Below are 10,474 nucleotides of genomic sequence, written 5' to 3' on the forward strand. Positions count from 1 at the left end.
AGTTTTAGGGGTTAGTAATTCTTACGTTTCGGGGTTAGTTTTCTTACGTTTAAGGGCTAGTTTTCTTACGTTTGGGAGTTAGTAATTCTTACCTTTGGGGGTTAGTTTTCTTACATTTAGGGGGTTAAGGATTCTTACATTTGGGGGTTAGTTTTCTTACTCTTGGGGGTAAATTTTTTTACGTTCGGGGGTTAGTAATTCTTACGTTTGGGGCTTACTTTTCGTAGGTTTCGGGGTTAAGAAATCTTACGTTTGGGGGTTAGTTTTCTTACGTTGGGGGGTTAAGTACTCTTACGTTTCGGGGTTAGTTTTGTTACGTCTTGGGGTTTACTAATTCTTACGTTTGGGGGTTAGTTTTAGTACGTTTGAGGGTTAAGGATTCTTACGTTTGAGGGTTAGTTTTCTTACGTTTGGGTGTTAGTAATTTTTACGTTTGGGGGTTACTTTTCTTACGTTTGGGGGTTAGTAATTGTTACGTTTGGAGGTTATTTTTTTTTACATTTGAGGGTTAGGGATTTTTACGTTTGGGGGTTAGTTTTCTTACGTTTGGGGGATAGTAATTCTTACATTTGGGAGTTAGTTTTCTTAGGTTTGGCGGTTAAGGATTGTTACATCGCGTAGAATGGCTATTGTTCTTGTGACATTTACTTCCAGTTATATAGGTCTGCCATGACGCTTGTTATTATTCATAGATGCCCAAAAGGAGCGTATTCATTGGTTGTTATGAACGCGCGGTAATGCTCATTTGTCTGATGTAGGCAGCGAAGTAAACAATGCAACCAGTGCACTATTGTTACCCTTTGTTTCGATGACCACAAACCGCTTTGAATAAACTCAGCCCACTTTTGTTTTCTCGTTTGTTCCGCGACTGATTTGCACACCGATGTATAATTATAAGTTTTCTCTTTCGTTACGTCGAAAGTGAACTTAAGACCCCAACACTAGAAACAAAGCGCATTTTATAGTGCTGTAAATAAATTCGTTATTTTGCTGTATGCAGTTTGCGCGCGCGGAAGCGACCAAGAAGTATAAAGAACTCTTTCGATTCTGTTTTCGGATCTTTGTGACTTTCGTGTTACCAAAACAGCGGGTAATTTAACGACAGTTGCCATACACACGAACGCACAATCGCTGGAAACATTATCTGTCAGCTAACGTAGCGATCGTTATCCTGATATTCGATTTGATCTCGGCGAATCCAATCGAATTGTTTACTAATAGAACCCAAGCGAACACCAATCTTTCCGGTACCGAACGGTCGATTATCAAGCTCAACGTTGGCGTTAATCTTTTAAACTGTGTTTTATACACCCAATTTTAATATTTTGTTCAATCCAACTTCAACCACTCATAAAATAAAGTAGTCACTTCTGTCTCATTCACCAACCAGTGTTCCCGCCAAAACAACCTGAGCCAGCCAGCACCAAAGGCCAATGTGGTTAGACTGTGATCATGCGCATATTTGCTAAACAAAATGGCGAAGCATTGAAGACCATATTTATGGTAATGTCCGTTCGCTTTTCTTTTAAAAGTAGTGGATACGTGTTTGCAATCGATCGAGTTATACAAATGTCTGAAAAGAGCTCCCGATCACTGACGTTTTCCATGTTTATAGTTATTGCGCGATCTGATCGGCTGTTTGAATGAACCAGCTGGTAAACTCGGTTTTAAAATGCGCGGCAATTGTAAATGATTTTCCGACTGAATGGTTTTATGAATAAGTAATTATTTAGTCTTGGCAACCATTGTTATTCAGTCGAAGGCTTAAAACAATAGCTCACTCGCTCAAGACGCGCCATTTTCAAACGAGAATCCAACCAGCAGTTTTCAAACTTAAAAGGACAGTGGTTCCCGATGACCAATTTTAAAACTTTTAACAGATTCTTGTCAAGAGAAGATCAATTTTTCCTAAACCGTGCGTAGGTTTTCTAAAATCAGTATACTTTTTTAGAAATTTGCTTTTGAAAACGGCATCCATACAAAAGAAGGCCAATTTTCCCTTATTTTCAAGTGCAAAAGGACAGCCCTTCCACTTAATCAATCTTCTTTATTTTAGTCTTAAAATATAGTTACAACATTCCTCTTCAAAATGCCGCGCGTAGGTTTTTAGGTTAATCGTTTTAGAAAGCATGAAAGCGAGTTTTATCAACGCTACCGGGCCAATTTTCGCCCTTTCTTCTCTTATTCGGGGCTTTTCAGAGCGCGTATTTCCGCCTCGCTGATCATGAATAGTTAATGAATGTCACAGCATTCTCCCCTATGCGTTTTAAGGTTAGTTTTCTTAGTTTTGGGGTTAGTAATTACTTTTCGGGGTTAAGGATTCTTACGTTATGGGGTTAGTTTTCTTACGTTTGGGGTTTAGTACTTCGTACGTTTGGGGGTTAGTTTTCTTACGTTTGGGGGTTAGTAATTCTTACGTTTGGGGGTTAGTTTTCTTACGTTTGGGGGTTAAGGATTTCTAGGTTTGGGGGTTAGTTTTTTTACGTTTGGGGGTTAGTTTTCTTACTTTTGGGGCTTAAGGATTCTTACCTTTGGGCGTTAGTTTTCCTCCGTTTGGGGGTTAGTAATTCTTACATTTGAGAGTCTGTTTTTACGTTTGGCGTTTAAAGATTCTTACGTTTTGGGGTTAGTTTTCTTAGTTTTGGGGGTTAGTTACTCTTACGTTTCGAGGTTAGTTTTCTTACGTTTGGTGGTTAGTTTTCTTAAATTTGTGGGTTAGTAAATCCTACGTTTGGGGGTTATTATTCTTACGTTTGGGGGTTAGTAATTTTTACGTTTCGGGGTAAGCTTTCTTACGTTTGGGTGTTAAGGATTCTTACGTTTGGTCGTTAGTTTTCTTCCTTTCGGGTGTTACTAACTCTTACGTTTGAGGGTTAGTTTTCTTACGTTTGGGTGTTAGTAATTCTTACGTTTTGAGGTTAGTTTTCTTACGTTTGGCGGTTAAGGGTTCTTGCGTTTGGGGGTTAGTTCTCTTAAGTTTGTGGGTTACTAATTCTTACATTTGGGGGTTAGTTTTCTTAGGTTTGGCGGTGAAGGATTCTTACGTGTTGAGGTTAGTTTTTTTAGTTTTGGGGGTTAGTAATTCTTACGTTTCTGGGTTAGTTTTCTTACGTTTGCGGGATAGTAATTCTTATATTTGGGGGTTAGTTTTCTTAGGTTTGGCGGTTAAGGATTCTTACGTTTTGGGGTTAGTTTTCTTAGTTTTCGGGTTAGTAATTCTTACGTTTCGGGGTTAGTTTTCTTACGTTTGGGAGTTAGTAATTCTTACCCTTGGGGGTGAGTTTTCTTACGTTTGGGGGTTAAGGATTCTTACGTTTGGGGGTTAGTTTTCTTACGTTTGGGGGTTGGTTTTTTTACTTTTGGGGGTTAGTTTTCTTATGTTTGGCGGTTAAGGATTCCTACGTTTGGGGGTTAGCTTATTTACTTTTGGGGGTTAGTAATTCTTACGTTTGGGGGTTAGTTTTCTTACTTTTCGCATTTAAGGATTCTTACCTTTGGGGGTTAGTTTTCTTACGATCGGGGATTAGTAATTCGTACGTTTGGGGGTTAGTTTTCTTACGTTTGGGGGTTGAGGATTCTTACATTTTGGGGTTAGTTTTGCTACGTTTGGGGGTTAGTAAGTCTTACGTTTGGGGATTAGCTTTATTACGTTTGGGGGTTAGCGATTCTTACTTTTGGGGGTTAGTTTTCTTACGTTTAGGGGTTAGTAATTCTTCCAAACGTAATAATTACTAAGACTTACTAAGACTTTCTATTACTAACCGGTCATCTGTACGACAGAGGGAGTTCAGTTACAAAGGAGTTTCTATTGGATGAATTTGAGAGCGAAAACTGGGGCATTTTCCCGGATAATGCCAAAACATTTCAGAGATTAATTCCAGTATAAGCTAGAAAGAGCAAGTTCCCACGGACGTTAGAGGTGGGATAAGCTCTACCAGCTTGGATCTATTGGTGATGCAAGACAGAAAAGATGAAAATAGAATTTGCTTGAAAGTAAACAGCGCTCCTGTAGTTGATGTGGATTTCAGTACAGATGGATCGCCACAGAGGTAATTTGGTCGATGTAAAGCTTAAGTAGACTACATTCCATGCAGCCCCTCTTGTTTTAAAGGGCTTATAGTTGAGCAGGATGGTATAGATTGGCCAGCGGTGAGAGCACTCTCCTCGCAAACAAGTGGCCTGTAATCGATTGTTGGACTCGCTGTCCTAGGTTGCGTTCGATTGACCGCACTTCGGAATAGGAATAGTTGAGATTTCTAGTAGTCATTGTATGTATTCCTATTCCGGAATAGGGTCAATCGAACCCACTCTCAATTAGTTGATATATAGATTTGGTTTGTTTTTTTCCCCTCGTCCTTTTTTTGGGAGGTTTTCTCCCGATTTTTCTGCTCCCTGAAAAAATACTTATTCCAATTAAACATGGATAGAATTCCCAGTTTTCACTCCGTGTAAGATTCCGTTGACACTTACGTTAAGTGCGTCAAAGTCTCCTGCTCTTCTCGCTAAGATATCCCTAAAAATAAAAGGAACTCCTTGAAATTTATATACTCTTACTTTGCCAGTAATAATCTAGTAGTGCTTTATCCTATGAATAATGACAGTCACTATTTATTTGAGTTCTTATTTTCTTCGTTTCAGTGATTTTCCTTCTTCTTTCTTCTGTTCCAAATCGTTCAAGAGGTAGGTGAAAAGTCAGCATCACAAGCAACACCTCCAGCCCTAGAGTAGTTTTTAAAGTAATATATCAACACGAGGAAAAGTGTTTCACCCCATTTGCAAACACTGAGAAGTTGGCTCAAAAAACGAGGCCGAGCCGAGTTTTTCTTTTTTTATCCACTTTCGAGGTGTTTGGAAATGGAATGAAACACTCTTTCGCGTGCTTGATAGAACTTCTGAAACCTCGTATAGTGTGAAAGCGTGAAACTTCCCACGCCTTTTTATCGGTGCTGCTTATTCTTTTATTTTTGTAACAGTGAGCAAGAACATGAGGATCAAGACGCCTTTGCTGGGATTTTCAGTGGATTGTTATGAGACAGAAAAAGGAACGAATCCAAAATTAACAAATAATCTGAGATTTCTTTTCCTTGCCCTACTTTACTTTTATTTCTGTCGCGAACTGAAATGACAATCGGAGCAATTTCAGAGCAAGATTGCAACTTGCCGTTCAAATATATCTGTTAATTTTTGAACCAATAGTGAGATTTAAAATTAAGTTTACGGAAAATAGCAGAAATACCACGTGGCCATGTTTGGCTTATATCTACTGCTCACTGTTTTCTAAGCAAATTGAGTAGTTTTGAGTTAGTATCAAAGGTCCGAATTTTTTTGCACTTTTCTTATCTGAGTACTGATTTTTTTCAAGAAAACAAAGACGCAAAAACGGCTCTCTCAATAACTTTCAATAATTTATTTTATTTTGTAATGATCAATAAATAAATTTGTTATCTTGGGTTCAGGCTCTTGTAAGTTCTACGTGACAACTTATAGAATAAGAATTCATCGTATGTGCACGCGCACTCACAAAATGAATATTTCACACTGAACATACAAAATTACAAATACATGACCAGCGCTTTTCTTCTACTCGGAAAGGCCGTTAAATGCACATGGAACTCTTCATTCATTTATGTCCAATAAAATTAACCTCTTCCGGAAGTTTGGAATATCCTCCCAATTTCTTGGCGACATTCTCGGAAAAGATTTCAAATTTCGAGTTCTACTGTACCGCAATCATTTCTTGTTTCCTTGACATTTTTCCGAAAATCTCTCCAGATTCGCGAAGGAATTTCTTGTCAAACAGGCCCTTGATCCCTTGATCTTGGACAGCTAAGAGTTGCAATGCGAGGTTTTACACCCGTGATGCATTTCTTGGTTCCGTCGAGTCCGACCTCAACACAAACCCAAAGTGTTTTATTGTCGATGTTGAAGCTGAATTCCAAATCGCATACAATTCCTGATCGAGTCTCGACACCAGTGCATCCACTAACCCAGGCAATCGTGCGCCGTTTAGATCTTCAGCTGAAAATCCCCGAGAAATAGCCAATCTATTGAACTGCTACGTCGCATCAGTTTTAGCCCATGACACCCAGTCCCTTGATCTGGAAGCGCTGCCAATGCACCAGCTTCTCCTGATATGTCGGATTAACGCTCACGGTTAGCGAAGTCCAATCCGTGCTCGAAGCGCTCGATGTCACAAAAGCCACAGGATCTGATGAAATCCCAGCGAACTTCTTAAGTTCGCGATTTTTTTAAATCGCGAAATTAAAGCGACGCGAAAATTAGGACCAATAAGGTACTTTTTTCCACTAATCAGTGTATGTCTTGATCAATGTTCGAGCGGGAGAGCAATCCTTTCTTAGAGTGGAAAGGTTTTCTGGGGCACTTAATTATCACTGAAGCAGTTACTCATGAATTTCAGTAAAATCGAAAAGCAAAAAATATGCATATGATCGTACCCAAGCTTCTTGCCGTTGGCCAGAGTGTTTCCTAATTTTTTAAGGGTTACTGTCGAAAACGATGTTTAAACATCCACCTCGCAACTATTTCCATCATATCTGGAAGACGAACGCTTCAAGGAGACTTTCTCTCTGCTACACTGTACCCAGACTCACTTTCGCAGGCAACTTTCCGTGAATATACTGTCATAGTAGGCTCAGAAGGCCCCAGAATCAAAGAACAAGTGTGCGATGCCAAAACAACACCTGTAAAATGTGTTACCGATTTACGATCAGATCGGCAAACTATGTGCGAGACAACTGACTTGGTGACAGTTCAAGCCGTGAGGAGTAACAAGTTACAAGGCTTTAGGAAAATACCATAGAAAACTTGATTGTACTTTGGTCCGTGGTATAGGCAAGAACGGTACATACGAGAAATATAGAAGGAAATGGAAACAGAAAACTTTTACAATTTAGGAAGATATCATTTTCGCAATCTTTATTGTACAAAGTAAATATGTTTTGGAATTAACAAAGTGACACGTGTCTTGTACGATCGAACATAACTCCTCTGTTTCAGCATAAAAGGCATAAACCTAAGCTCAGCAAGCAATCTGATCCGATCCGTGCAATGTTATTTGTATATTTTTATTTTTAATAATATTTCCTTTTTCTTTCTTTGTATTTAAACTAAAACATCAAAAATACATAAATAGTCACAAGACGCATGCTTAGACCTTCAATAACATTAACTACATTTTACGGCAAAAGCTTAGCTAAAAATGCATCAAATCTTTTTATGGGAAAATCTAGTCCTGTAAACAGGAGGTTCAAAAACGAGACATAATCGATCAGTGAGATCCATCCTAAACCTAGGAAGAAACGATTGCATTGCGTGTCAAGCCAATAGAACGGAAACTAAGGCGATCAAAAGACAATTGAGTTCAGTGACACTGTTGATCCCGTTCCCTTAGCTAGTGACCCAGGGATGGGGCGGGAGGGGGAGACCACATATACCGGGTTATGCGGATTGGTTCCCCGCCCCTTCCCCTTAAAAAAGGGCTTCCTTTTCACCTATATGGTATGCGAAAGGGTAGCGAAATTTGAAATTTAAGTGTTGGAAACGGTTGCAAGATTAGACAGCGAACCGGAACCGGTAGTAATTCAATCCAAGCGTTAGACAAAGTAGAAAAAACTGAGCTGAATTTCCTGTCAGAAATTATAGCGCAAAGCTAGTGTCATGTCAATTGTCCGAATGTAAAAGTAACGTAGAGGATATTCTTCTCTGTTTGGCATATCTCAGAGGCACAAGGAAGGGCTACACTCTTGGTTCATATATGTGGAACTGAGGTGTACCATCTTCGTAAAATAGTTGTTATGATGTGAAGGATAAGGGGTTGAAGCTCCCTGTACGAAACGTTTATATTGAGTACCTCCCCTTGATCCCAGATTCAGTCCAGTCTTCCGCTCATTGTTATCTAACTACTAAATAAGCTTACACACGCAACAATCCTGTCTCATGCTAATGACTGCAATTCTTAAGAAGCAGAAGCTTGTCAAGGCTTTATTTGTAAGGACTCAATGCATGGGAAAAAGGAGAGACATAGTCCTTACAAGCACACGAAAGTTCTTAGTTGGCAAGCCACGAATTAACACGGTTTGGGGACTATTAGCTTGCCAAGCAAACGCCATTTCCAGCTGTACTGAGCTCCCACTCAAGCTAGAGGACTTGTGTTTACTTCAAACGTTTTATGACTCTGTTTGGCCAGAGCTAAAAAGAAAATGCAGCACTTTACTTTCGATTTGACTACATTTTATTTCCCTCTGATGTAGAAGATTACATGTTTTAAAAAAGTTATAAAGCAGCTTTTCGATTGAGTGTTGTAAAACCAAACCAAAGCAATAATTTTTTTAAATCACATCAGACGATGAATCAATCAGAATTCGAAGCAATACATTTCACCGGCTTCAAGCGCGTTTTCGTGTGCGACCAAAACACGATTGATTTTGGTTTCCCTTCCCATTGGTTGAGAATGCGGCGTGAATTGTACCACTTACCAATGATAGAGGAAAGAAAAGCAAAACCAAAGCACAAGCGAAATTACTTTTAACGCTCAATCGGAAACCACTCTACTGATATTACAAAAAGTATTGTTCTGTTGCAAGAGAGGATGAAGGTAAGAGAGGTAATCCCCCATATAGGCCCTATCCCCATCGTAATCCCTCTGAAGTTATTTTTAGAAGGTATCGATTTTCTCGCGGATAATGTTACCTCGCGCGTTACGTGTCTTTCACCGTTTTCAATTGTACAACGGCTAATCACAATCATACACTTCCATAAAAGAAATTGTTTCTCGCGTAACTTCCAACGAATCTCTAAGAAATACACGTGATTTGAAAGCTAATAGAATGTAGATTTGAATGTCGGAAGAGATTTTAAACTCACTGTGATAAAAATATCAAAATTTTCGTGCCGCGGTTGTGATCTTTATACTCATCTGCTCAATCGCGGCTTCAATTCAAATGTAATGTAACACTCTTGCATGAAAAAGTTTAGATTTGTTTCTAGCCTTTCTTTTAAAGAATCTCTTGGCTACATGCGTGATTAGAAAGCCAATGAAATGTAGATTTCAATGACCAAAGGGATTTGAACTCAGTGAGATAAAAATATCAAAATTCGTGCCGAGGTTGTGATGTTTATATTCGTCTGTTCAATCGTTCATCCTCTCTTGTCTGTTGCTATCCTTTTTCTACGTCGTCTAATTGTTGACAATGGAATGAGTCAGACTTGTACGCATCGACTCCCTCTAGCAGATATGAGTTTCGAAGTTTAAATGACATTGCTAAAACAAGCGACAATTTTCTCGACCGAATCGAGAGAATATAGTTGCTGATTCTGTCGGAGATCTGGAAGTGGTGGATCCACAACTTTGTATAATTTGGGCCGCCGAAGTTTAAATGTTTTGTTAGAGTAACACAAACCTTTGTTCTTCTAGATCTTATTTTCCTTTAAAAATCAATTGTAGAGACCAGAAGACCCCTTGGACTTTCCCTGAGATCCACTACTGTTTCTTTATTTCAATTTTCTAATGATTCAACTTTCTTCCTTATTTCTACATCCTTAGAAAAGGAGGATGCGTACTTTAATGAAATGGAAAATAATCTTTGCATATTTTCTATCTTGTTTTTCACGGGTCTTTAATTACCCTTAACCACTTCCCAATACCAGCAACTGGTCCAATAATCAACCACTTCACGTGCCAGTATCCACCAAATTCTTCTTAAACCTAATGAAATTTTTGCGACTTTTTCGTATTTTCAAAGGCCAACTGTTAATATCCTGGTGCGTAAGTACTGTCAACATAGAACTCTTTATTGCCAGCAGATCCTTGGCCGGAGAGGAGGAGGTGTTTCACTTTCCTCGTCGCTGTAATTGTCTTCCTCAGTATAATCTTCGTAGCAATCAGTCTCCTCTTTGTCGGCGCCAGCCTCCTCTTCATCAACAAACGATTCAGTACCAGTATCCTCTCCGTCTGTAAGCTCCTCATCGTCGTCGTTTCCACCTTCCTTTTCGTAAACAGCAGACTCCTCTTGGACATTCAGTGAAGGTTGAACGCGTCTTGACGCCCGGGCTGCCAGTATTCGTCGGAATCCCAACTCACGGGCTCGCGCTGTTCTGTCCAATGCTCGTTCTACGTTAGCCATCAATCTGTTGATCTCCATATTGTTAGCGGCCATGTCAAGACGTATCTTGAGCAATTCCAGGAGCTGAAATTGGCCGCTTCGCCCAGGAACTTCCTGTGGCTGAGAAGGAACGGAGCCAGATTCTTCATCATGTCCAGGTACCCTTGGCTGGCCGTTGCTCTGAGGTTCTTCCACTCCAGCTTGTGATGATACCGAGGCCTTAGATTCGCTTCCGGTAATAGGTCTCTTGAAGCGTCCACCTGGAAACGTTTCTTCCGAGGAATGCGTGCTCGTGGAGGGCGGCTGTATGACCATTATCCTTGCATCTGAGTTACCAGGCTCTCTCTCGGGCG

At 39.8% G+C, this 10,474-nt stretch overlaps 1 long non-coding RNA gene across 2 annotated transcripts; it reads left to right on the top strand.

Annotated features, from left to right (window-relative positions):
- The first annotated feature begins 2,315 nt into the window (after window positions 1-2,315).
- LOC146456382 (uncharacterized) lies at window positions 2,316-5,377 on the top strand. 2 transcript variants are annotated; one of them, XR_014858771.1, is made up of 3 exons: window positions 2,316-4,049; window positions 4,639-4,680; window positions 4,974-5,377. It is a non-coding gene; the product is annotated as an uncharacterized LOC146456382 (long non-coding RNA). The 2 variants fall into 2 exon arrangements; XR_014858770.1 differs by having other exon boundaries at window positions 2,316-4,048; window positions 4,632-4,680.
- The last annotated feature ends 5,097 nt before the right edge of the window (window positions 5,378-10,474 follow it).

This window comes from Pavona decussata, unplaced genomic scaffold (genome assembly GCF_977016875.1).
Source record: "Pavona decussata unplaced genomic scaffold, jaPavDecu1.1 SCAFFOLD_254, whole genome shotgun sequence".
NCBI lineage: Eukaryota > Metazoa > Cnidaria > Anthozoa > Scleractinia > Agariciidae > Pavona > Pavona decussata.